The sequence below is a fragment of the Diceros bicornis genome, chromosome 36, assembly GCF_020826845.1.
Source record: "Diceros bicornis minor isolate mBicDic1 chromosome 36, mDicBic1.mat.cur, whole genome shotgun sequence".
NCBI lineage: Eukaryota > Metazoa > Chordata > Mammalia > Perissodactyla > Rhinocerotidae > Diceros > Diceros bicornis.
The window spans coordinates 4363918-4388705 of NC_080775.1; the positions used below are offsets into that span (position 1 = coordinate 4363918).

Consider the following 24788-nt stretch of genomic DNA (forward strand, 5'->3'; position numbering starts at 1 on the left):
TGAAGGATCTTCAAAGTGTCCTTGAGTACAAAGTGTACGAACTTTCAAGTCCAGGGCAAGTTAAGTCTACTGTTCAGAATTCAATTAGCTCAAACTAAATTGAGATGGGCTGGCAAGAGGCAGTATCCATGAATATTACCACATATGCAGTGACAAAAAATGAAGAAGACACAAAAAAGGTATGGTGGAGTATCTGATATACTCTCACATTCTCCACTTTTTATTTTCAGTAAACTACTGAATGTTGGCAGAATATGTCACCTCAAAATACGCCACTTTGGCATAAGGATTATTTTGGCTGAAGGCACTTAAACAAACAGCAGGAGCAAGAAGGATGCTCTGAACTCCCCTTCTTCCTGGAAGCAGGAGAGAAGACCCCACGTGGAAGATGACCTACTTGGGCCAGAAGAATGTAACTTTCTCATATCAAGGACAAGGAGTTCAAGTCGAGAGAATTCTGTGCAAACAGACCTTGCTAAATACTCCCCATCTTCCTTCAGCCTCTTCATATATTTTAGTTACCTTTCCACAACTGCCTCTCTTTGTTTAACCTAGTATAAAAGGCTTTAGGTTTGTCACTTCTTTGGGTCTTCATTTCCTTAGAGGCTCCTGTGTCAGGTAAAACTCACATTAAATGAACCTGTGTGCTTTTCTCCTGCTGATCTGTCTTATGTCAATTTAATTCTCAGGCCCAGGTGAGAACCCTCTGAGAGCAGAGGTAAAATTTTGCCTCCTCTACTACATTAAAGTGATCTTTTTCCCATTTGTAGGGCTACCTCTTAAGTATATCAAAGTTCTGCTGTATAAAATAAATTTATCAATGAAAATATTGAATATTTAATAATAAATGCAGTTCTGTAGTAGGCTTTGTGAAACAAAATATAATTTGTAAGCCACATTATGACTAAACTCTAGGACCATTCATTGACAATGGGTCATAGTGTGCAAAAGGAAATGGGAAATAACAGTACATGTCATCCTTGAGTAATTACTACTTTCTAGATGAGTGATCATAGCAACTAAAAGGGAAATGAGACATGACCTGGAGGGATTCTGGAGGCCTTCAAGGAGGAGATGAGGCTTGAGTGAGGCCATGACAGCTAGGCGGGATCCCATGAGGCAGAGAACTGAGTCTTTGGCATAGAATGCAAATTGGAAATGAGCATCCATTACTTCAGAAATTAAGGCAGAGAACTCTGATGTGGATTCAATAAATGGTGTTTTGATTTCTGATAGCAGATAACTATCAATAGCTGATGGAATTTGAGACATCAATAGATTAACATTTTAATTTAAATGTTAATCTTTTAAATTCTGTCTCAGTTCTTTGAAATACAAATCAGAACCATGTTATATTTGTACACAGAGAGAGCATTGGTTTTCTGACCTTGAATCTTGCTGTGTCCTAGTCATAGAGCTTTTGCAGTACAGGGTAAAAGCTGAAGAAAAGCAGGCATGTAGGCTGAAACCAGCTGACATGTTACAAAACCATATTTCAGAGTGGAAGTTTCTCAGTTAAATTGCTGTTATGTAATCAAATATCTCCACTGCCAAACGTAAGCATATTATCTCTTATACCACACAGGCTGACCTGAGCCTGGAAGTGATAAAATCTATGAATTCTTGAAAGTATGTTAACACTTTAGTAAATGCTTTATAAGAAGGCAAAAGGGAAAAAAGAACAGAAAACTAACAAATCATAATCAGGTGTTAGGGAAAGACTGAAGATTCAGCATCAATCCCTCTGACTCCTTTCTGGCTAATAGTTACCCTAAACCATTCTTCCATCGGTGGGTGTCTTTGCTCCCAGAAGAAGAAAAAAATGTCCACTGGGTAATATATTTTGGCTTTAGTAGATATTTTGCCAGAAATTTTGTAGATGATTTTACCCTTGGTGAGGAGCTGAGTGCAGAGCCTGATGGAGACCCCCTTTGTTCCAGAAGTTTGGCAGAGGAGGGAAGGCACCAGCCTTCCCTACACCAGCTGGTGCTCGGTGTAGTTCAGCAGTTCAAATGTACGCTTGATCAACACAGACAAAGAATGAGCAAGGCTCTTGTACACAGTACATTCTGGGGATGGCATTGAAAAGAGGAATGCTGGGCTTCTTTGTTAAACAAAAACCTTAAAAGTCAAGTATGGCTACAATAAATATGAAGGATAATAGATCCAACGGATAAATGACAACTCTGTATGATGTGTTACTTACTCTGCCAGGCCTGACTTTCCCTCCCATGTTGGAACAAAGCTGAGAGAAGGAAAAGACAGTGTTGAAGAGCATTGCAGGGACATGAAATAACACGGGTGTTCATTTTGTATTTGTTTAAGAGAGTGGCCTTGGTTTCTGAATGTTCTGTCGTGTCTCCTGAATCTTCTGGGAATTGTAACTTCAGAGGGAGAACTATATGAAATTTGTGATATTTGGAATAAACAAATTAATTTTACTAAATTCAAATCTCTTGAATAGTAGTTGGGAATGACTTCAGACAACAGATTAATATTTTAGAAATGTCAAGGTTTGGCTAGGTAAAAGGGAAGTTCACCCCAAATGCTGAATTTCCACATAGTTTTGTTCATCAAAAATTATATAAAAACAGACATTATTATTAAAGATAAAAATCAAAGAAATCCAAAGCAAACATTTCATAAAAGATTTTTCCTGCAAAGGAGATGGCTCTCCAGTGTCATAGGGTAAGAAGCAAGGGGGATACTGGGCTTTGGTGCATCCTTGCTCTCGTCCTGACCTGACTCTACACTGTCTTCTACAAGCTGCTAGTAAGAGGTTACATTTTCTATTTTGAGAGTGATTTTGCTTTCGTGACTACTTTCAGCAATTCTGGGAAGGAATCATGGCAGTAATTCTCACGTTTATATACATGGATCAAGAGACAGTGAGTGACTTGTTGAGAGTCTGGGGCTAATGCGTGGGAGTAACAGGCAGTAGAGCCTAGGTCTTCTGACAATTTATTTCATGTTCTTCTCTCTTTCCATGAGACCATGGACCAGAGATATGTGATTCATTAGCAGAGGAACTGTCCAATGATGGTCAGAAGGCACGCAGGAAGTTTAGGTATTTCTAAGTGTATCTATTGTAAAGAAGAGATTTTAGGTATTTTAGAGACTACTTTAGGTTGGGTTTCCCTAGAACCAGACCCTGATACGAGGATTTGAGTGCCAACAGTTTATATGCCAGAAATCATGGGAGCCCCATCAGGGGAGTGGAGAATAGAGACAAGAAAGGGAAGAAACCAAGTGGGGTCCTTATTGAGAGGATTACTGGGAGGCAACTGCACTCAGTTCCCGGGGCCTCTCTGGGAGACGCTGTGGGACACACCTCTGACCTTACCCTTGGGCAAGGATGCTGGGATATTTACACTCCAAGTCCCACCTATCAAGGCTGCCCCAGGGGCTCCAACACCCAGGTGCCTCCCCAAGGGAGGAAGCCCTCAGTGCAGAGCTGCCGCTGCTCTGGGAGGAAGCGGTGGTGGGAAGCCCGGCGCCAGGCACCTCTACAGGCACCACTGAGGGTGGACTGGAATGGTTTGGGGCCAGGTAACTACAAAATTGCTGCAAGCTGAAATGTTTCCTTAAAAAGACAGTGTAATTTAACAATCTGAATAACTTTCCAAACTCTAATAAAGTCAAGGGAGTTCAGAGGTACACATGTTGTCTCAGAGAGATCCCTTCCACTCTGAAAAGTGTGCTGGCACCCCACAGAGAAGGCTAAGAAGGTGTGGTGCTGTGGTCTGAATGTTTGTGCCCCCTCAAACTTCATATGTTAAATCCTAACCTCTAAGGTAATGGTGTTAGGAGGTGGGGCTTTTGGGAGGTGATTAGGTCACAAGGGTGGAGCCCCCCATGATGGGATTAGTGCCCTTGCCCCATCTGTGACGTGAGGACACTCTGAGAAGGCGGCTGTCTGTAAAGCCTCACCAGAACCTGACCATGTTGGCATCCTCGCTTCCAGCCTCCGGACTATGAGAAATAAGTGTCTGTTGCTACAGCAGCCCTAACCGACAAAGACAGGTGGGTAGGAATGACATATTTAGGGGAGAAGAACATCAGGCAGTGGGATCAGCGTAAGCCAAGTTGTGAACTTGGCTGAGCGTCAGGACTAGATCGCTTTTGTCAGAACAGAAAACCTACACTGGGGCCAAGTGGACATCAGCGTTGGGAAGCTTGCTGGGCTCCTGATGTCAGCCGGAGAAATCTGAATTTGATCTTGTAGCAAATGAAGTGCCATGGAAACTTTTGTTCTGGAGTGAGAATCTTAGAGGAAATGTGGAAGCATATTCCTGGTACCTGACGGTCCTGGGGGAAAAGGAGATGTGAAGAAAGAAGGGTGTGCTTTACCCTCTGCTGGTGTCACCCTTGTCCCCCATTGTTTACATAAAAGCAAATGAAAATTACCTTAATGTCCTTCTTTTAGCAGCTATGGTGGCAGCAAATGGGTGCATAGTTTGGGTAGTACTTTCAAAAAATCATAAAATATAGTATTTTAAAATATTATTGTGAAATCAAGGATATGATTAAAAATAAATTAGGAGAAGTAACATAAAAATTTTGAATTCACAAGGAAGCGAGCAAGGAACAAATGTTCATTTGATGAAAGATCCTTGCTGGAGTCTAGTGGATGTTCACCTGAATGTAGGCATTTAAGTGCTGAAAGAACGTATTTCTGCCTGGATCTAAAACAACACTGGTGGAGAAACTGAACACCCAAAATGATAATAAAAATGGTAATAATAAAGATAACTTCCACAGCACAAGGTAAACAAGGCTAGGAGCAGGCGGTATGGCATTCCTATTGGTCAAAAATGAAATCTGGTTGTGGAGGCTGTGAAAAAAATAAATGCTACTTTGAGACACAAATTTAAATGTGTTATAATTTAATCAATTCTATCTACTCTCCTTAATAGATTATTTTTGGAAAAAATGGATAATTTCACTATCAATTGGAAGTTGAGAAAATTGGAGGAACTTAGATCTATTGAGTGTGAAGAAATGGTAATTATTTTCTGAATTAAGGCAAGACCCTCAACGCACCTTTAAATAGACTACTAATAAATTCTGCCACATTAAAAAAACAAAAACAAAAACATGATTACATTCATCCAGAATTAAGGAACTGGAAGAATTTTAACACTGTGCTTTTAAACAGTTTCAGCTATCTCATATCCAATTAATTTCAGTTCTATTTGGTTTGTCCAGACTTGAGTCCTAAGATATATGAATGGCTTACTCTTTGTGCTACTAAAAACAACGCAGGTACCCATGAGATTACAAATATCATTACCAAACTTTGTATCAATGAACTGAGAGCATGACAGAGGCTGAACACTTGAGTGGGCTGACTGCAGCATTTATTTTTCCATTAAATTATTACCCAGATTTTTTTCCATTACACGTTCTGAATGCTTGTTCCCAGAGTTGGCAGCAAACAGTTCCTGGTGACAATGTAAAAATCAACTTAATTATCTGACTATATGAGCCATGAGCTATAGAGAGAGGGTTTTAATAAATATTGGGATTATGTAGAAATAAAAGAAATACTTTAAAATGTGAATAGAATCCAGATGAACCTCAGGTGGTTATAATTAGTAAAAGACAATAAGCATCTTACAGGTACATAGGTACTTGTACTGAAACAGATGTAATTGCTTAAATACTGAAAACAACTCAAGAATAAAACAGGGAAATAATTAAAAAGAAAAACATGGACTCAACATTCTACTTTAGACCCAATCACTTACGTCTCAGCTATTTCTTCTAATCCATCTAAAAATAATGTTATAATTCCAGAATTTTATTCTTTAAGTATGTCTCACTATTACTAGATATTTCTCTAGAATTGACCTTGAAAATCATGCTTCTTTCATACTTAGAATATTTCTGAGACTGTTTATTTGCAAAAGTGTTACAAAGCACATTCTCTAATTTGGAATCCCAGGCCATCTACATTTGGGGTCACAATGGGTCTAGTGTAGGTGCCCACCTGCCTGCATCCCTGCCATGAACGCCAGCACTATGGCTAACTAATCTCTTACTGTCTCCTGGGGTCTCAGGGATGCTTGGGCTTCTGTACCTCGTCCACATGCCAGCTGCAGCAGAAGCCAGCCAAAGCTCCAGCACCCCCGCGCTCAAGAGGAAGGTCATGCTGCCAGGACACACAAGGAAGTTCCATGCAGCGGTGTCACCTTCAACCAATGAGTGACAAGAGTTGGAGAAGAGGACTGTAGTAGCTACTCTCCTCCATAGAAAAAGAACCAACATAATATATAGAGAGATGCATAAAAAGAGATTTATTATGAGGAATTGGCTCACACAACTATGGAGGCTGAGAAGTCTCATGATCTGCTGACCTAAGAAAGCTGGTGGTGTAGTCCTGTCCAAAACTGAAGGTCTGAGAAGTAGGGGAGCCAATGGTATAAGTCCCTGTCTGAGTCCAAAGGCCCAAGAACTAGGAGCGCTGATGTCTAAGGGCAAGAGAAAACGGATGTCCCAGCTCAAGCAGAGAGAGTTAAGTTAACCTTCCTCTGACTTTTTGTTTTATTCAGGCCCTCAAAGGTTTGGATGAGGCCAACCCATATTGGTGAAGGAGATCTCTACTCAGTCCACTGATTCAAATACTAATCCCTTCTGGACACACCTTCAGGTTATTTCTCACCCAGAAATCATGTTTTACCAGCTAACTGGACATCCCTTATCCCAGTAGAGTTGACACATGAAATCAACCATCACAAGGGCAGACAGATTTCTGTGGCCCTCTTGTGCTCCCCCACGCAGCGATTTTTCCCAGATAAGGTGGACTGAAGGATGTTCACTCCACCTTTTTTTCAGAAATAATTTTCTGCCCTTCAGTACTTTATCATCTCCTGGATTGCAGCCCCCTAATTAAAAAATTAAGAGCCCACATTTAAATGGTGTTTTTTTTTTAGTGGCTTCTCCTGGAAGTCGTAAAGCTGGAATATACTGGTGAGTGTCACCCTATAAAAAATGGAAAAAAAAAAAGAGTCATCGCTCCAACAACTCTAGCCCTCATCCATTATTAAATGTAAAGTGACTCTTACTTCCTTGTCCCCCAGGGTAAATAAGCGCAGTAAGGCGGCAAGAAGATGGCAATCTTCAGCAAAGTTCCTTGGAGCACTTAACAGCCTTGACCATTGACTGAGCTGGGAGACATTCCCCCATTAGACTCTCAGTCCATTTGGACCTGAGACCAAGGCTAGCTACATAATTTGCACAGCCCTGTGCAAAAGGAAAATGCAGAGCCCCTTGTTCAAAAGATAGGAAAAATGTGCCATTAAAGGTGCTAAAATATTAGGCTTTTCCTTTCTTCTGTGGTCTCTCTCTCAACTTATCCTGATGTTTTCTATTTACTATTTAATGTTATTCCAAGAAATAAAATACAAAAATTTAAATTATTAGCATGGATTTTACCATTCATCTTTCATGCAATGACGGTTTTAGATGCACATAGTCCAAGACACTTAACTTGGACTCCCTTAAACCCATAATTTCAGAATCAAGGAAATCACACAATTCATAGCTTATACATGCATATGTATTTTGTTCTTACCAGAAGGGTGGAAATGCTACATAAAACAGACTCAACTGCTTTTATCGCCCCTTTTAACATGGGCACATTCTACCAACACTCTCTGTTGGACTCACTGATGAGGAAGGACAGAGAGAAAGGGAGCGGCCGTTTGCTCTAGCTTGCCTCTCTTTCCGTGCACCATTGTCAGCGTAAGTGGCTGACACGTTGGGGAAGAAACACAATTGTTAAGAAAGGATATGACAGGGCCCCTTGGCCATGTATGATTCTTAAATTGCCATTGCCTTCTTTCTGCATTTGTGAGTTCCGATTTGAATGCAGACTAGGCCTCCTAGTGCTGCCAATGCCTCCGCTTACTCAAAGCTGGGATCTTGCTGAACTCCCACCACTGTAGACCCACCAGAATTCTGTGCTCCGGAGCCTTGCAAACCCTATGTGCAAGTAGGTGACATGCATATTGTCACCTACTTGAGGAGTGCTCATCTCCTCAGCTCAGGTGCATGGTCCATTGTCCCACCAAACTACACTTAAAAAACCCAAGTTCAGGGCCGGCCCCATGGCTTAGCAGTTAAGTGCTCACGCCTCACTACTGGCGTCCCGGGGTTCAGATCCTGGGCCCGCACCGACGCACCGCTTCTCCGGCCATGCTGAGGCCACGTCCCACATACCGCAACTAGAAGGATGTGCAACTATGACATACAACTATCTACTGGGGCTTTGAAGAAAAAAAGGAGGAGGATTGGCAATAGATGTTAGCTCAGAGCCGGTCTTCCTCAGCAAAAAGAGGAGGATTGGCATGAATGTTAGCTCAGGGCTGATCTTCTTCACAAAAAAATAAAGAAAGAAAAAACCCAAGTTCAAAGATACAATTATCAGGAATTTCAAAATGGTGACAGCAGAGCATTAAACCAAGCACAGTGGCCTTCTGAGAGTGAGGCCTGGCATAATGGCACAAGTTACATGCCCGCGTGGCCTGCGTGGCCATGTCCATTCAGCTACACATTGTATCCTCTCAGGACCTATCATGTTGTAGGTGTGCAGTAAGAATTCTCAATGGGTCAACTAACGCTCACCCGTCTTTGAGAGGTAGCATCAATGTTCTTCCTTCCTCTTTCTTATTCTTGCTCCTTTCCTCTCTCCCGTGCTCCCTCATTTCACTCCTTCCCTTTTTCTTCATTTTCCTCTTGCAGTTTTGGAGCTTTCAGTATTTAATTGTGGTCACAGACAGATACATGATGTATTTGACTAGACTCTAAAACTTCTTAATATAAGTCAATTTTTATCGAACCCCCAAGTACCAGAGTGTTGGGAATTTTATTACTAGCCTTGAAATTAGCAATGTTCACCATTTATACCTGCTTCCAAATTATAACTGTGACTGAAATGAGAAACATCAAATTATTCCTGGCTAGGAATGAAATTTGTAAGACTGCCTAACACTTAGCAGGTGTTATCTGTCAGCATGAGGTCACGGAAAGTGGGGTTGATTAGGCAGTTCCTGGAAGGAAAAGTGAACAGTCAGCAAAGAAGACTACCTGCCTGACAATTCAAACTATGTCCGTGCCTTTGAACATGCTTCTCCCCTTGGTCTGGATTCGCCTCACTTGGGCAGAGGGCCTTACCTTTCAGAGATGAGGTCCATGTGTCATTTTCTCCTTGCTGCATTTTGCAGCCCCTCTTGGCCAGGATCCATGCATAGCCCCAGCTCTGCTCAGTCACTCACTACCCGGCAGTGTGTGACTTGCTGCCCTGGAAGGCTCTGGCCCTGAGCTCACTTAGGAACATCAGTAACTCCATTCCCTTGTTGCATCTGTGTTTCCAAACAGGACAACAAGCAAAATGCCTGTCACAAAGAAGATGTTCAATCAATATGTATTGAAATGAAACGAAATTACATATACTGCCTTCCCCTAAATACATGTAGAAATGAAAACATGTTCTTGCTGGCAGGGGAGGAGTCAGAGGAGAGGGCTCAGACACTCAACTCCCTCTTCTCTCCTCTGGCGTGAATCTGTCTGCTGTGGGTTAGGTCCCCAGCAGTTCTGCTTCTTCTTCCTAGCTCCTGCCTTGGATTGAGAAAACTGAATATTCCAATGACCAGGCGCAAAGAAGAGAGTAAAGTTGAGAGCAGCAAAAAGAACTTAGTTCACTAAAAATCAGCATTTTAAAACACAATGCACAGATCTACAAAATTTCTTAAGTGACTTTGCCACTATCTTTGAAATTTAGGAGACATTTTTTGTAGCATAACCTTCCACATGCCATCGCATTTTAAATCTAAATATTTGGGAATGTAAATTTTAGGTAATATAACTATATACCCCAAAAGCCAAGAAAGATGAAAAAATAGAGTAGACGCAGTTTCCCTATACACCTTGCTAAGTACAACTAAAAACCATGGACACAACATAAAAAACAAATAGAAGAAGATTTGGAAAAGTGCAGAGAAGAAGGCAGACTGGCTAAGGACCTTGGGACATGGGGGAAAAGATGGCTTGAAGTTCCCTCATATATCCTGGGGAATGTGACGGAGAAGTTGGCAATCCAGAAATACCAATGGTTTCAGATGGAAAGCCCCCCAAAAAGCATGGTCTCTTTAGCAAGGGGCTGGGGAAGGGACAATACACAAGAAAACCTTTAGATAATAACAGTTCCATTCCAGCCAAAGGGTAGATGGAGTCAGGATGTCTACCACTGACCAGTGGTACAGAGGCTCCCCACTCCCTTAATATGATGGAAGTCACATGGGGAGCAGTAATGCAGCACCTCTGCCTGTTGCAGCCAGGTAGTGTCAGCAGAGTGGGGAGCCTGAACTCCCCCACCACCCAGTGGTAACAAGTGTCCCTCCACCCTGGCCAAGTGTGGAACCAAGACTCCACCTTCATTTGAAAGTAGTAAGACAGACCCACTCTTCTCCCAGTTCTGTATAAGGAGCCCTGCTAACAGAATATTTAAGATCCAGAGCCTCATAAGACATTGCCCAAAGTATCCAGAATTCAACCAAAAATCAGTCACATCAAGAACCAGGAAAGACGCAACGACAATGAGGAAAGATTATCAACAGATGCCAAAACAGAGAGGACACAGCTTGTGGAGTTATCTGATAAAGACGTTACAGCAGCCAACATAGGATTGTTTCAATGAAGCACACTTGAGACAAATGAAAAAGTAGGAGGTCTCAACATCAAAATAGAAGGTATAAAAAAGAAAAAAATTTTAGATCTGAAAAATATAATAATTGAAATTTAAATATTCAACAGATGGACTCAACCACAGAAAGGAGAGAACAGAGGAAATAATCACTGAACCTAAAGATAGAACAACAGAAATTACCCAATCTGAACAACAGAGAGAAAATAGACTGAAAAACAAAATGAACCAAGCCTTAGAGACCTGTGGGACTATAACAAAAGATCTAACATTTGCCTCACTGGAGTACCAGAAGAGAAGGAAGAGGGTGGGACTGAAAAAGAAATAATGGCTGAAAATTTCCCAATTTGGTCAAAGACCAATAAACTGAAAGAGGACACACTCAGAGAAATCCATGCCATGACATATCGTATTTAAACTTCTGAAAACGAAAGATAAAGAAAAAACCTTGAAAGCAGTGAGAGAAAAAGGAGACCTTTTAAAGAGAAAAATACAATTAAAACAAGAAACAAACACATAGAGAGAGATTGGATTGGTGGTTACCAGAGGGGAAGGGGGGATGGGGGAGGGCGAAAGGGACAATTCGGCACAGGTGTGTGGGGATGGGTTGTAATTAGTATTTGGGCGGTGAACAGGATGTAATCTATGCAGAAATAGAAGTATAATGATGTACACCTGAAATTTATACAATATTATAAACCGATGTTACTGCAATAAACAAAAAATTAAAAATAAATAAATAAATAAATAAAATGACAGTACATCCTCTCATTAGAAACCATGGAAGCCAGAAGCAAGTGGCATGACATTTCTCAAGTGCTGAAAGAAATGAACCACCCACCTAGAACTCTACACCCAATGTAAATATCCTTCAGGAATGAAGGGGAAATCACGGTATCCTCAGATGCAGAAAACTAAGACTGTGTCACTAGCATACCTACCCTAAAAGAATGGCTAAAGGGAGTTCTCTAAACAGAAAAGATGATAAAAAGAAGGAAACTTGGAGAATCAGGAAAGAAGAAAACACATAGTAAGCAGAAATATGGGTAAATAAAATAACCTTTCCTTCTCTTGTCGTGTTTTCAAAATCATGTTTGACAGGTGAAGCAAAAATTATGACTGTCTGTTGTAGTTCTCAATGTATGTAGAGGAAATTTTGAAGACTATTATAAACAGGGGAAGGTAAAGGGACAGAAAGACATTTAAGTCTTCTACCCTTCCCTCAGACTGACTCAGCGACTCTGGAAAATATTTTTGGAATTTTTTCCAAAGCTAAACATATACTTAGAGTACAACCCATCAATCATGCCCCGGGCATTTGTCCCAGAGAAATGAAAACCTTTGCACAGAAACCTGTACATGGATCTTCACAGCATCTCTGTTTGAAATAACCCAAAACTGGAAACAACTAAAATGTCCTACAATAGCAGAGTGGTTAAGAAAAAATACTGGTAAATTCATTCTATGTATTCCTATAAAAAGGAACACATTTTGGATATATATAACAATTCATATGGATTTCAAGGGCATTGTGCTGAGTGAAAAATGTCAATCTCAAAAGGTCGTATATCATATGTTTCCATTTATGTATCATTCTCAAAATGACAAAATTATATAGATGGAGAGCAAATTAGTGTTTGCTTGGGGTTCAGGAAGGTGGAGATGGTGTGGAAGGGTTAGTATGACTGTAAAGGCATAGCATCGGAGAGATATTTGTGGTGATGGGACATTCTGTATTTTGATTGCAGTGGTGGTTACACAAACTACACATGGTATAAAACGACGCAGAATACACATACACATTGTACCAATGTCAGACTCCTGGTTTAGATATTACACTATAATTATGTAAGAGGTAACCATTGAGGGAAATTAGGCAAAGGTACAGGGACCTCTCTGTACGATCTTTACAACTTCCTGTGAATCTACAATTATTTTAAAATGAAAAGTTATTTAATTAAATCAAAACAAAGGCAATTTTACTGCTAACAACTACACCACAACACAAATCTAGTACTATAACATGTAATTAACATACTGACTAAATAGCTTTTATTTATGTGAACACTCAATAATAATGGGAAAACATTCCTTTTCTAATAATGTTAGAAAGATAAACTAAATAATATTAGCATAACAAAAGTGTCAGTATCTTTATGAAGAAAAGTATTGAAGGACAGAAAAAATATGAACGTATCAGTTGAACTACAATGTTCTTGGATAAAAAGATTCAGCCTTACAGAGATGTTTTGTCTTAATTCAACATGTAAATTTGAGATTATCTCCTCTCCCTTCCCCAAATAACAATATATTTTTAGCCAGAATTAGTTAACCTTATTCTAAAGTTCATGGGGGGAGAAACAAAACAAAAACAAAAAACTAGAATAATGAGGACTAATTCAAAAATCATAGAGCAATTAAGGGGGTCATCCTAACAGATATTAGAACATATTATAAAGTCTCAATAAGTAAAACAGTAAGTTACTGCCACCTGTACAGACAGAAAAACTTAGAGAACAAAAAGGAAAATCTAAACCTTGGGTTAAATTTATACAACAATGTTGTATACTAAAATGATGGCATCTTAGATGAGTAGAGAAGGGAGTTCTACTTACAGTGATGGTGGGCTCAGATATTCAGGCCAACTTTTCTAATAAACAGAACAATAAAAGCTGGAAAAAATCTGAAAAGTCATATTGAAGTCATCAGAGATCTAACAATGCAATGAAAAATTATGATACCAAGATTTGAGATAATAAGCAAACCCTGGAGTTGAGCTGGGATTTGGGGCAACTTTACAGCTAGAAGCATCTTCCAATAAGCAGAACACGCATCCTAGAGACTGAGAGGCTGGGCAGTGCATGCCATAGAGTGGTAGGGCTGCAGAAACGGAGTTCAGGGGCCCCCAAGGATGGGGGTCAGTTTTGGTAAACGCCCGCTCTGGATGTGGACCCCCAAGATTATACCCAAGAAATAAGAGTTATTTGGAAATATACCAAGCTAGCTTTAAGTCATGCCTCTCCCTGAAACTGCAAAATGTGATTCAGGATTTCTAGAGTCATTAATCTGCTAAGGAGAAGCAAAGAACAATCCTTTCCAAAGGAGATAACAAATTATTCTACATTTTTTTCAATGTGTTTCACAACACATAATTAATAATAACCAGACAGTTGAGAAGGAAATACATACTCGTGCATACCACAGGAAACAGCAAAAAATAGAAACAGACCCAGAGAATGTAAATAATGGATTTAACATTCATGGGCCTTAAAATAGTCTTAATATGTTCAGAGAATTAAAAGACAAGATGAATAACTGGAATTTATAAAAGAGCACCAAATGGTAGTTCTAAAACTGAAAAATATAATAACTGAAATTAAGGACTCACTGGATGGGTTAAAAGTAGATTAGATTCAGAAAAAATGAGGATTATAAAACTGCAAAATAGATCTGAAGGAAATGTTCGGAATAAAATACAGAAGAGAAAGAACAGGACAGAAGAAACATTTGAAGAAACAAAGGCTAGCAATTTTATGAAAATGACAAAAGAAATCAAGCTGCCAATTAAAGAAGTATATGAACAACTAGCATGATGAATATGTAATTTTAGACAGTGTTTTATAACATCATAGTAACAGCTGAAACCAATGGATGAGAAAACTTTAAAAGCAACCAGAGAAAAAATACAGATTACTTTCAAATGAACAGTGATAACATGAATGACTGGCTTCTAAGAGGAAACGATAGAATCAAGTAAACAACACGTTTGAGGTTCTGAAAGAAAGTACTCCAAAACCAGAATTATGTATCCAATGAAATATCCTTCAAAAATGGAGGCGAAATAATAATTGTTTTTATACAACAACCTAAGATAGTTTATCACCCTTAAATTTGCACTAAAAGAAATACTAAAGAGTGTCCTTCTAGCAGAAGGAAAATATCCCAAACAAAGCCTTAGAGATGCAGGAAGAATGAAGAGGAAACGGAGAAGATGTGTGTAAATGAAATAAATATTAATTACACAAAATTCTTAAAAATAATGTTTCGTGGAATGTAAAATGTATTTAGAATCAAAATAGCATATAGTTTGTAAGAAGATTAAATGGAGGACATTCTAAGTTCTTTGTATTGTCTTGAAGGAGGTAAAAGTGCCAATTTATGTTAAGTATTAATAACTAAGTATGCATATTATAATATCTCTGATAATCATTAAAATAATTTAAAAAATAGTACAATTTAAAAAGCTAATGGAGGAATAGAATAATCTAAAAAATTTAATCTAAGAGAGAAAAATACCATAGAAATAGAAAGTGAATAGTACGATGGTAAATCTAAACAAAAATGCATTAGGTATTACTCTAAATTAAAAAGACTACAATCAAACGATCAAAAATTGTCAGGCTGAATTAGAACTCACATACACACACATGCACAAATGCTATGTTGTTTATGAGAGATTCACCAAAAGATTATATGAAGATTGTGTGAAGATCATACAAAGTTTAAAGGAAAATGACAGGAAAATACCTATCACGGAAACACTGTAAAAGAAAGGCCAAGTAGGTAGATTAATATCAGACCAAGTAGACTTTAAGGCAACAAGTAGCACTAGAGATAGAGAGGGACACTTCCTAATGATAAAAGGTTCAGTTCACCAGGAAGATGTAACAGTTACTCATTTGAATTTCTCTGATAGCACAACCTCAAAATATATGATGCAAAAGTAAAGAACTAAAGGAGGACAGAGACAAATCCATATCACAGTAGAAGATGGTAACATACCTTTCAAAGTAACTGATAAAATAAGCAGACAAAAAAGATAAGGACATACACATCAGCAAAGCAGACTCAGTAGACATATCTAGAATATTATTTCTGTCATCTGCAAGACACATATGATTTTCTAGTACACAGAAGACATTTACAAAAATAGAGTATATCTGGGCCGTGGACCAAGTTGCAAATTATTTCTAAGGATTAAAATAATACAAAACATTATCTTCCTAAAGATAATGGAATTAAGGTGGAAATCAGAGAACTAGAAAATTCCGAAACATTTGGAACATACATCATCTATTTCTAAATAATCCATGGCTCAAAGAAGAAATTACAATTAAATTTGGAAAATATTTTGAATTGAATGTAATTTTAAAATAATCTGACCATTTCAAAACTTGTGGATGCAGCTAAAGATAGGCTTACGGGTTTTTGTTTTCTTCTTTAAAGAAGAAATTGTGAATGCAAATATTTAAAAAAACAAGAAAGGCAAAAAATCAATGAGCTAAACATTCATTTTAAGAAATTAGAAAAATTACAGCAAATAAAAGTTGAAAGGCATAACAATGAAAAAAAGAAAAAATAAAAGAAACAATTAATAAAATAGAAAATAGACCACAGAGAAGATCAGCAACACCAAAAGTTGGTTCCTTTCAGAACTACTCAAACTGTAAATCCTTGGTGAAACTGATCAAGAAAAACCAGAGATGGCACAGTAACTGTGATCAGTAATGGGTAAGGAGACACCACTATTGATAACATGGAAATGTATTTAAATGATATATATTAGGAGAGCTAGTAGCCAAGTGGAGAAAACAAAAGTAAATGTAACATATGTCTCAAAATGTACACCAGATTAAATTCTAACGGATAAAAGACTTAATTACAAGAAATGCAAACATAAAAATAATTTATAAAATGATAGTGCTTCTTTATACATTTGAAGTAGGTCTTTTCTAATTATTATCCAAAAATCCAGTGGACATATATAGAAGTTCATTATCTTGATTACATTTAAAAACCTACTATGTTAAAAAGAAAACTCTTTGTACCCAAAGTTAAAACAACCCAACAACTGAAAAAATGTTTGGGTTCATATTTCAGAAAAAACAAAGGTAATCGCCCTAATAAGTAAAGGTTTCTAAAAACAAGACAAAACAAATGATAAGAAAAAAGACCAAAAAAGCCTAAAGAAAACTGAAGAAAGGAAATGAATGAAGAATTTATAAAAAGGGGAATACAAATGGATTTATACATAGGGAAAGACGTCAATCCCCATGGATACATGAGAAATGGAAACTCAAAATTCTCTGAAACACTATTTTTCACTATTAGATTGGTGAAATTCCCAGTGTGATATAAACCTTAACAATGAGGCTTTGGGAAGAGGGACATTCCCATTGCCGCCTTTGAGTTTGCAAATATGTCTAACCCCTAGAGAGGTTAGACTTTGGCAATACTATCAAAATCATAAATGCATAATTCTCTTTGAACCAGTAATTAACTTCTTATGATTTATTACACAGTTTTAATTCTTGCTATGTGACATGTGAACAAGATCATTCATTGTGGTCTTTCTTATAGTAGCAAAACGTTGCACATAACCTCAATGTCCATTAATAGGAGGCTGGTGAAATAAATTATGATGAATCTATGCAGTGGTGAATCTATAGAGGAGAAAATTTGAAAGAATAAAAAAAGTCTGAGCATTATATGTAAAATCTCTAAGATATATATATTTTAGGTGACTAAAACAAGGTACAGGATATGTGTTATCTCATGAAAACTTTTTTTAAAAGGTCTAAAATAGCATTTCATATTCATATCTGCTTGAAGAGGCATATAAAAATTCTGGAAAGATACGAAAGGCAGGAAGACTAGGGGGTTAGCCTTGTGGGGCTGAGAGTGATAACCAGATGGCTTGGGGACAGTGACCATAAGATTCTTCTCAGTGCTTCTTTAAACATAAATATACAAGACACAATAGAGCTACATTTACATATTTATTTAGTTTTGCAAAAGGCTGTGCATTGCACAATTCCAACTCCTCTCATATCAGATTCTAAGTGCGTGACCTCCCCAGAACACCACTTCAAGGGGAGACATTCCCTTAGAACCTGATGTGAACAGGATATGAAAGGAACCCCCCTCAGGTCATGCTCTGCAGTAGGCCTGTTTTAGAACCATGTGATATAGTAAATATTTTTTTAAAAATCACATGAGAAATAGAAAATAATAATAAAATGAATTAAAAAAATAAGGATCGGAAAGAAAGGAACAAAGCCATCATTATTTGTAAGAGATATAATTGCCTCTATAGAAAAGGCCAAGGAATCTGCAAACATTGAACTAATGTTCTTTCAAGTTGCTATCAGCGCAAACAGGAACATTTAGTGCTATATTGTTCATTAAGCCACTACAAGCTAATCCAGGCCACACTGAATTCTCTGAATTCCTGAAGTGGGTGTAATTCATTCATTTTAAACACTTTGCTGTGGGCTTCCGTGAAGAATTATGGAATGGTTTTACATGTTAGATTCATCCATCTACTAGGACTGCAAAATCCCAGAAAACAGAGACTATGTTTTGTGCTTCTTTCTTTAGCCCGTGGACTGTCTCAGCACGTGGGCAAACAGTTTGTGTTCAATAAATGTACCCATTCGTGAACAATACTTGGATTGAATAAATGAACGCAACAGAACATCGACATTCTAGGTTTTGTGAGTGATCAAGATTGTTCAATAATCTGGGCCAAAGGGTGGTGATGCAGCAGCATCAGCATCACTTGGGAACTTAGAAGCGCAAATTCTTGGACCCCAACCCAGACGCACTTAATCAGAAACTCAGGGGTGGTTTTTACTGGAACTGCCAGGTGTTTCTGATGCCTGCTGAAGTTTGCAGGCTGCTGGTCTAGGAGCAAAAGTCTGTATCGTCACAGAGACAGATGACAGAGTTACCTTAAAAAGTTAACGATCTGGAATTACCTTTTGCCGTCAGTAATTGTTTGCACCAGTTCTTTTTTTGACAGCCTTGTACTCATTTCACTATTTTGTGAAAAGTTGCTCTTAACTTTCACATCTAACATTTCAGGTTAAACACACATATACCTGCAAATTGTGCAATTCTCTATGGAGCAGTGTTTGTCAAAGTTTGCTGTGCAGAGACTGTCTCATGGAGGGCTTGCTAAAAAATCGGCTCTAGCATTGGAATTTAGGTTCACTGGTTCTGGAATGATCTCTGGCATTCTGAATTTTTTTTAAACAAGCAGTCTAGTGAATCTGTTGCAGGTGGACAAGAAACCACATTTGAGACATATCGTCCTACACAAATGCTGACTGCAAGTCAGTGGTTGGCATTTGGAGACTGTTAAAAATCCGGACATAGGAGTCCCATCCCAGACCTACAGAATGAAAATCTTCGTTTTAGCAAGATCCCCAGGTCATTTGTAAAGTTTGAGAAGCACTGTTGGAGGCAATTCATGAGAACACTAGGGTCAGTGCTCTGTGTGACAGAGCACTGGCCAAAGGGCAGGTAAAATTATTTCCAAACACTTATTTCTCTTGCCATTCCTAGTACTCTGTTGAATTATACCATGTTTATTCTACTGCTTGACTTCTGATTACTTTTTTCTCCTTCACGACTGCAGTTCTAGAAAAAACCTAATATGTAATATATTTATAATCGTACACATATAAATAGCTCTAATTAAAGCTCACTGGAAAATATACAGCATTACAGATGAAATTGATGTAATTAACAATAATTTATGTGGAACCCTTTATGTTTTAATATCTCAAAATAAATTAGTTGATTGTAGAAAGTTAATGATTAATTTAAGATATTGACCCAATAATGTATTCTATTTTTTTCGTAGATTGTAATATTTATATAATTTAGAAGTTAGTTAAAAAAAGAGGGAGTATTTTAAACTCTTATAATTGGATCCCTTTCTATTAATTTATAGTCAAGAGGAGTACATTTATTTAAGATAGAGAAATATCATTTGCATTGCATTAACATTTTACTCAGAGAGACAAAAAGTTGGTACTTGTTGGTATACAGGAGCTTATTAGACCTGAAGTATGCAGCTTTGAATTGATTTTTGTATAAGCAAAACATTTAATTTTTTTTTTTAACTATGGCTATTTAGATACTTAGCCACTTTTCTTCCTTAGTGTCTTTGTAGTTATTTTTCTTTATACTTTTTTTTTGGCTTGTGGTTTTCATACTTATTCATCTTTTTCTCTGTATTTATGCCTTAGGGACAGTCCTGTAGCTCTTAGTACTAATTAATGACTAAAAACATCTAGATTCCTCAGAGATCAGAGTCTCTAAACGTTGCAGAAGCGTCGCCCAAACCTGGCAGAAACACTGGCCTCCTGTGGGGTGTGGTATGGCCACAATCCTTTTGCAAACAAGATGGGATATAAATAAGCACATGAATAAATATATGTAGTGTAATGGAAGACGCTGCAGGCAGGATTCTTTGTCTAAAATTATCAACATGACGATCTGACATTGCAGAGCTGTAGAGGCCTTCCATAAAGAAGATTGTGTCTTCAGAACTGCAGATGCTCTGGAGAGGGCCACACCTTAGCTTCTTCTGAGCGATGTCCTTAGATTTCAGAGAGTGTGACAGTAAGGCATTCCCGGGGAAGGAGAAGACGGGGAGCCATGGAGATGCCAAATACAATTTTATTAAAATTTCTAACTCAGAGTTTTTAAAGTAAAAGACGAATGAAGGCCTTTTATTAACAGAGAAATAAGCCTTTCTAAAATAGCATTTACGTAGAGAGAAAAGCCCTGCAGGTTTGTTTGTTTTTAGATTAAAGAACCACAAGAATAAGTCAACACTAAATTTAGGAAGAGGCAAGGACGCTGGCTGGGCTGCAGGCCCTGCTCTGGACTGGAGGATCTGGTTGTCTGCTCTGCTCACCAAGTGTCTGTTTTATTTGGGTAATTTGCTTCATCTCTCTGGGACAAGTTTGCTCATCTCTACAGTAAATTGGACTAAAGGATCCCTAAATTCCCCTCATTGCCTTTGTTTTCCAAAGAACAATAACAAGTGAACAAGAAAATGAGTAATTTAAATTTTCCCTTCAACTAGTTTTAAAATTACTACCTTAGGCTTACAGATCTGGAGTTATTTTCTGTGATTCAGTGAATTAAAAAGTAAAATACAAAAAAAATTATTGGAGAAAGGGGAAAAATGATTGAGGCAAAGCAATAAAATCATTAACGTTGAAGCTCCAGGCTTTGTGGGTTTTGAGTAGAATTTAAAGCTGGATGAGTATTTTACTTCTTACCACATATTAACCCATTCTTTAAAAGAAGTAACTTCTTGTCTTTCAAAGAACTACAATAATTTCTGACATCATTCAGATGCTATACTAATTTCATCATTAACTGCACATGAATTTCGTTTTTAAAAGTAGGAAATGAAATAATTAAGTTCTTGCCTGAAGACTTGAGAATATCCTACATAAATTAATGAATCCCACTAGAATGAATTTTACTATGACTGCACATGTGAATAATAATTGTTGATAGAAATAAAATAAACCCACCTAGTTTAAAAGTGCCAAGTGATAATAATGAGTAACTATAGTTGTACCTGTAAGAAATTAGCTAGAACTGTCATTACAAATTATTTATAAATGTAGATTTTAGAAGGAATTTTATGTTTCAAATAATTTTCTTTGAACAAACCGTACTTCTTATAAATATTCCTAGTATCAATATTTTGTCCTTCTAGTGTCTAAAGCTCAAAGATGATAATAGTGTTTGATGTTTGGTCATACATAGAGTGAGTGAATGCTACTTTCTGAGATAAAAGCAAAAATGAGGTGCTCTCTATACTGGCATTAGAATATTCTTTATCTATTTAGCCAATCAATAATTCATTATAATAATATTAAATCATGAAAGCTATGACTAATAATATAAGACTTTAAATGAATTTAATAAGTCCACAGTTTTAGGATTTGGCAAAGTTAGGAATCTTCTTCTTCACCAACTGACTAGGATCTTCTTTGAGAAAGACATTTCAGAATACCAAGAGACAGAGACTCGCTTCAGTGGTTAAAACGCGTCTTTACAAGGTGGTTTTATTAACTATTAGATGTTATTTCCACTGCTTTCTCTTCTCATCTCAGGAGAACCGCCCATGCTCTAACCCAAGAGACTGGCCTGCTCATTGAGTCAGAAGGGTAGACACAGGGATTTGCCCACCACTCACAGCTCAGCTTTATGAACAAGACCAGATGACTGCCCTAAAAGACATACGCTGGGGAGAGATGTCTGACCTCATTTTATGCCGTTCATCACATTGATCAGTCATAGGAGCCATCCATTCACAATTCTCTTATTTAATTTGAGATAAGTACAAAGATGACATCCAACTGAAACTCTCTTACTTAATGAGGCATCAAGAGACTGTATTTTTCATTGTTCTCTAATAAAAATATAGAGTAGAAGCTTATACAATCTCCTAACAAGGAGATTCTATAGATTTTACATTTCTTTCTTTCTTTTTATAGAACGGCTCTGGGAAAGAGGTACATAGATCTTGGAATAATTTACTGAAGAGAAATAGACAATGCTCAAAACCTAGTAATTGTGATTTCACATTTTTAAAAAAAGGAACATTATAACATGGTGAAGGCCAGGTTTGTTTGTTACAATGTTAATGACAACAAAAGGTATTTGGCCAGCCTTCATAACAATATTTTAGACTATTAGCATATTACAATGAGATCTTATATTTTGTCTATGTGATATAAGAAAGAGATTAGCATAAGTAAATGTTTATGAAAAAATTTCTGGCCAATTTTCCCCATTCTGACATACTAGAAGAGCAGAAACTACAGCTGATGATGAAAAAACATTTTTTCCATGCCATACCTAACACAGACTATGAAGAACTGTGTCATATTGCTTTGGTTTTTTTCTTTTCTTTTATATGATATTGGATGATGACTTGTGAGAATATCTAACTCATGGTTTGGAACCAGTGACTTACTAGAAATTTTTATCTCCCACCCTTCACTTTCTCATTTTTACAGTGAAAGTTCTAGAAACAGACTGAAATGTCCAGAAGAACAGATTTGCAGTTCAAGGCAAATTGTGGGTTATGATTTTTCTAGCCGGGAAAGAAAAAAGTAAAGAATGTCACATATTAACCATATTGTACAGAGCAGCTGGAGTATTAACTGCTAACCTCTGAACTTAATTTATGGATCAGGACATTCTTTAGAGTTTAAAGAATTTAGAGATGTAGAATATATACAGAAATCAGGACTTAAAAGAATCTTGCAATCTGATAAAACTGAACACATTTCTTTTGCTGAATTGGCAGAAACATGAATCACTTGGTTGAAAGTGTCCATAACATGACTTTTTTTTTTTAACAGGAGGATTCTGGAGGTTGGATTGGCAGTTAATAAAATTTGACCTGGAGATGAGACGTAGAAATTGTAAAAGTCAGGTAGAATGCCTCGATAGATTTGCAGTGATGGAAAATTCTACCATTCCTCCTGATCGCTCCCCCTTGCATGGTTTAGAAGCCTCTCAGCTTGTGGGCAGGTGTAGCTGACGCAGGGATAGTTGCACCAGCTGATAATTTCCTGGACTATCTGGTTCTTTCCACTTGGCTTCTTGCTGTCCCTTTCTGAAACAGCTTTCACAGATGCGTTTGCCTGTGGGCAGTGGTTTACTGCTGAGACATTCTCTGCTAAAACTGAATCAGCAGTCCCATTCCAACTGAGAACCAAAGATGGGTTATAATAGAATGTTCTCACTCTAACTAGAGTTGGAGACCATGGATTGATAGCCATGTCAATGTGCACGTTCTCAAGAGGGTTCCCTTTAGAAACGCACACAGAGCCTTACAGCAAGCATTCCTAAAACCGTTGGTTACTGTTGTTAGTTGACTATATTGAGTTCTTTAAAGGGCGCTGTCACTTGAGCCCTCTTAGACCACATGATTAAAGTCCAAATTGTTTCTAAGTTATTTAGAACTAATAGGTTGCCATAATATCAAAACAATTTCTTAAAGTTATGTAGCCATCTTCTGATTCCAAAATGCTTTCAACCCATTAGCTCCTTTATTTACCAAAGTGTGAAAGATGTTGGTTGTTGTGTGATGGAAATAATACAATTTGTGTGTTTTAACACCGCCAAACATTCATGATATCCATGTGAGTCTCAGAATTAGTGTGAATGCTGTATTCATTCCCAAAACTCATGAAGGCATAGGGGAAAGATTAAGGATACGTTATTGATGAAGGATTATAGCAAGCTTATGTAAAAATGCATGACATCTATTTTTGACCTGAGACCAGTAATTCAAGAATCACGTTCTTAAAATATTTTACTTATTGTGCTTTGAAAAAACTGTCACTAAATAAATATACTAATAGGTGTTTGTCCCTTCCACCTATCTTGAAGCTTTGAGAAACAGATTTAAATGAAGAGGAAAGCACATTCATAACAACTTTTTTCCTCTGTCTAATAAGCTAATCATATGCTTCAGAAATTAAGAAATTTCTTTAATATATTCCTACTAGTAAAATGACTCTCAAATTCACATAACATTTATGTAATTTTATTTAGAAGAATATATTATGACTTGTTTTCAAACTGCCTAACTATTGGGATGGTATTTGGAGATAAATATGGACAGGCCAAAGCACATAGAATATACAAAAATTTAGTCATGTAAATAGCCCATTTTGTTGGATAGAAAAGATAGAATTGTTATCCATTGATCACATAGAAAAATAAGATGTAAAAACTCTAAGTTGAATGCCTTTCAGCATCTTTGGCCAAGTTATATAGATGAGTTAAGCTGATTTTCTTATACTTGGTGTTTGAGTAAAGCTACTTAGTTTCACAACTTTTTAAGTTTATTTTCCAGTTTTCAGTACTAAAAGCTACAGAAGCTATCGCTGAAATAAAATAAAATTTAGGATTAGATAAAGACTCAAAAAAAGTTTTGATTGGGCTTCTTAGCCTCCTTTAAATTGAGTACCTTACCGTTTTAATTAAAGAAATTTCAACGGATTGGACTGAGATTTATTTGCCTGTTCAGGGAAGGACATTTTAGGATTTTAGATTCACTATATGAGACTGGTTTGGTTGTGCCTCCATGCCCCCCATATATATATATTTAAAGTATTAAATATATATATTTAATACTTTATTAAAGTATACATACTTTATTTTATTAAATATAAAGTATTAAATATATAGATTTTTTTATATCATATATGTATTTAAGTATATATATATATTTAAAGTGTACAGG

The 24788-nt window shown here is 37.3% G+C and overlaps 1 pseudogene; it reads left to right on the forward strand.

The window, feature by feature from the left end:
* Positions 1-24788, forward strand: part of LOC131398874 (eukaryotic translation initiation factor 2A-like) — a 67528-nt pseudogene that overhangs the window by 38050 nt on the left and 4690 nt on the right.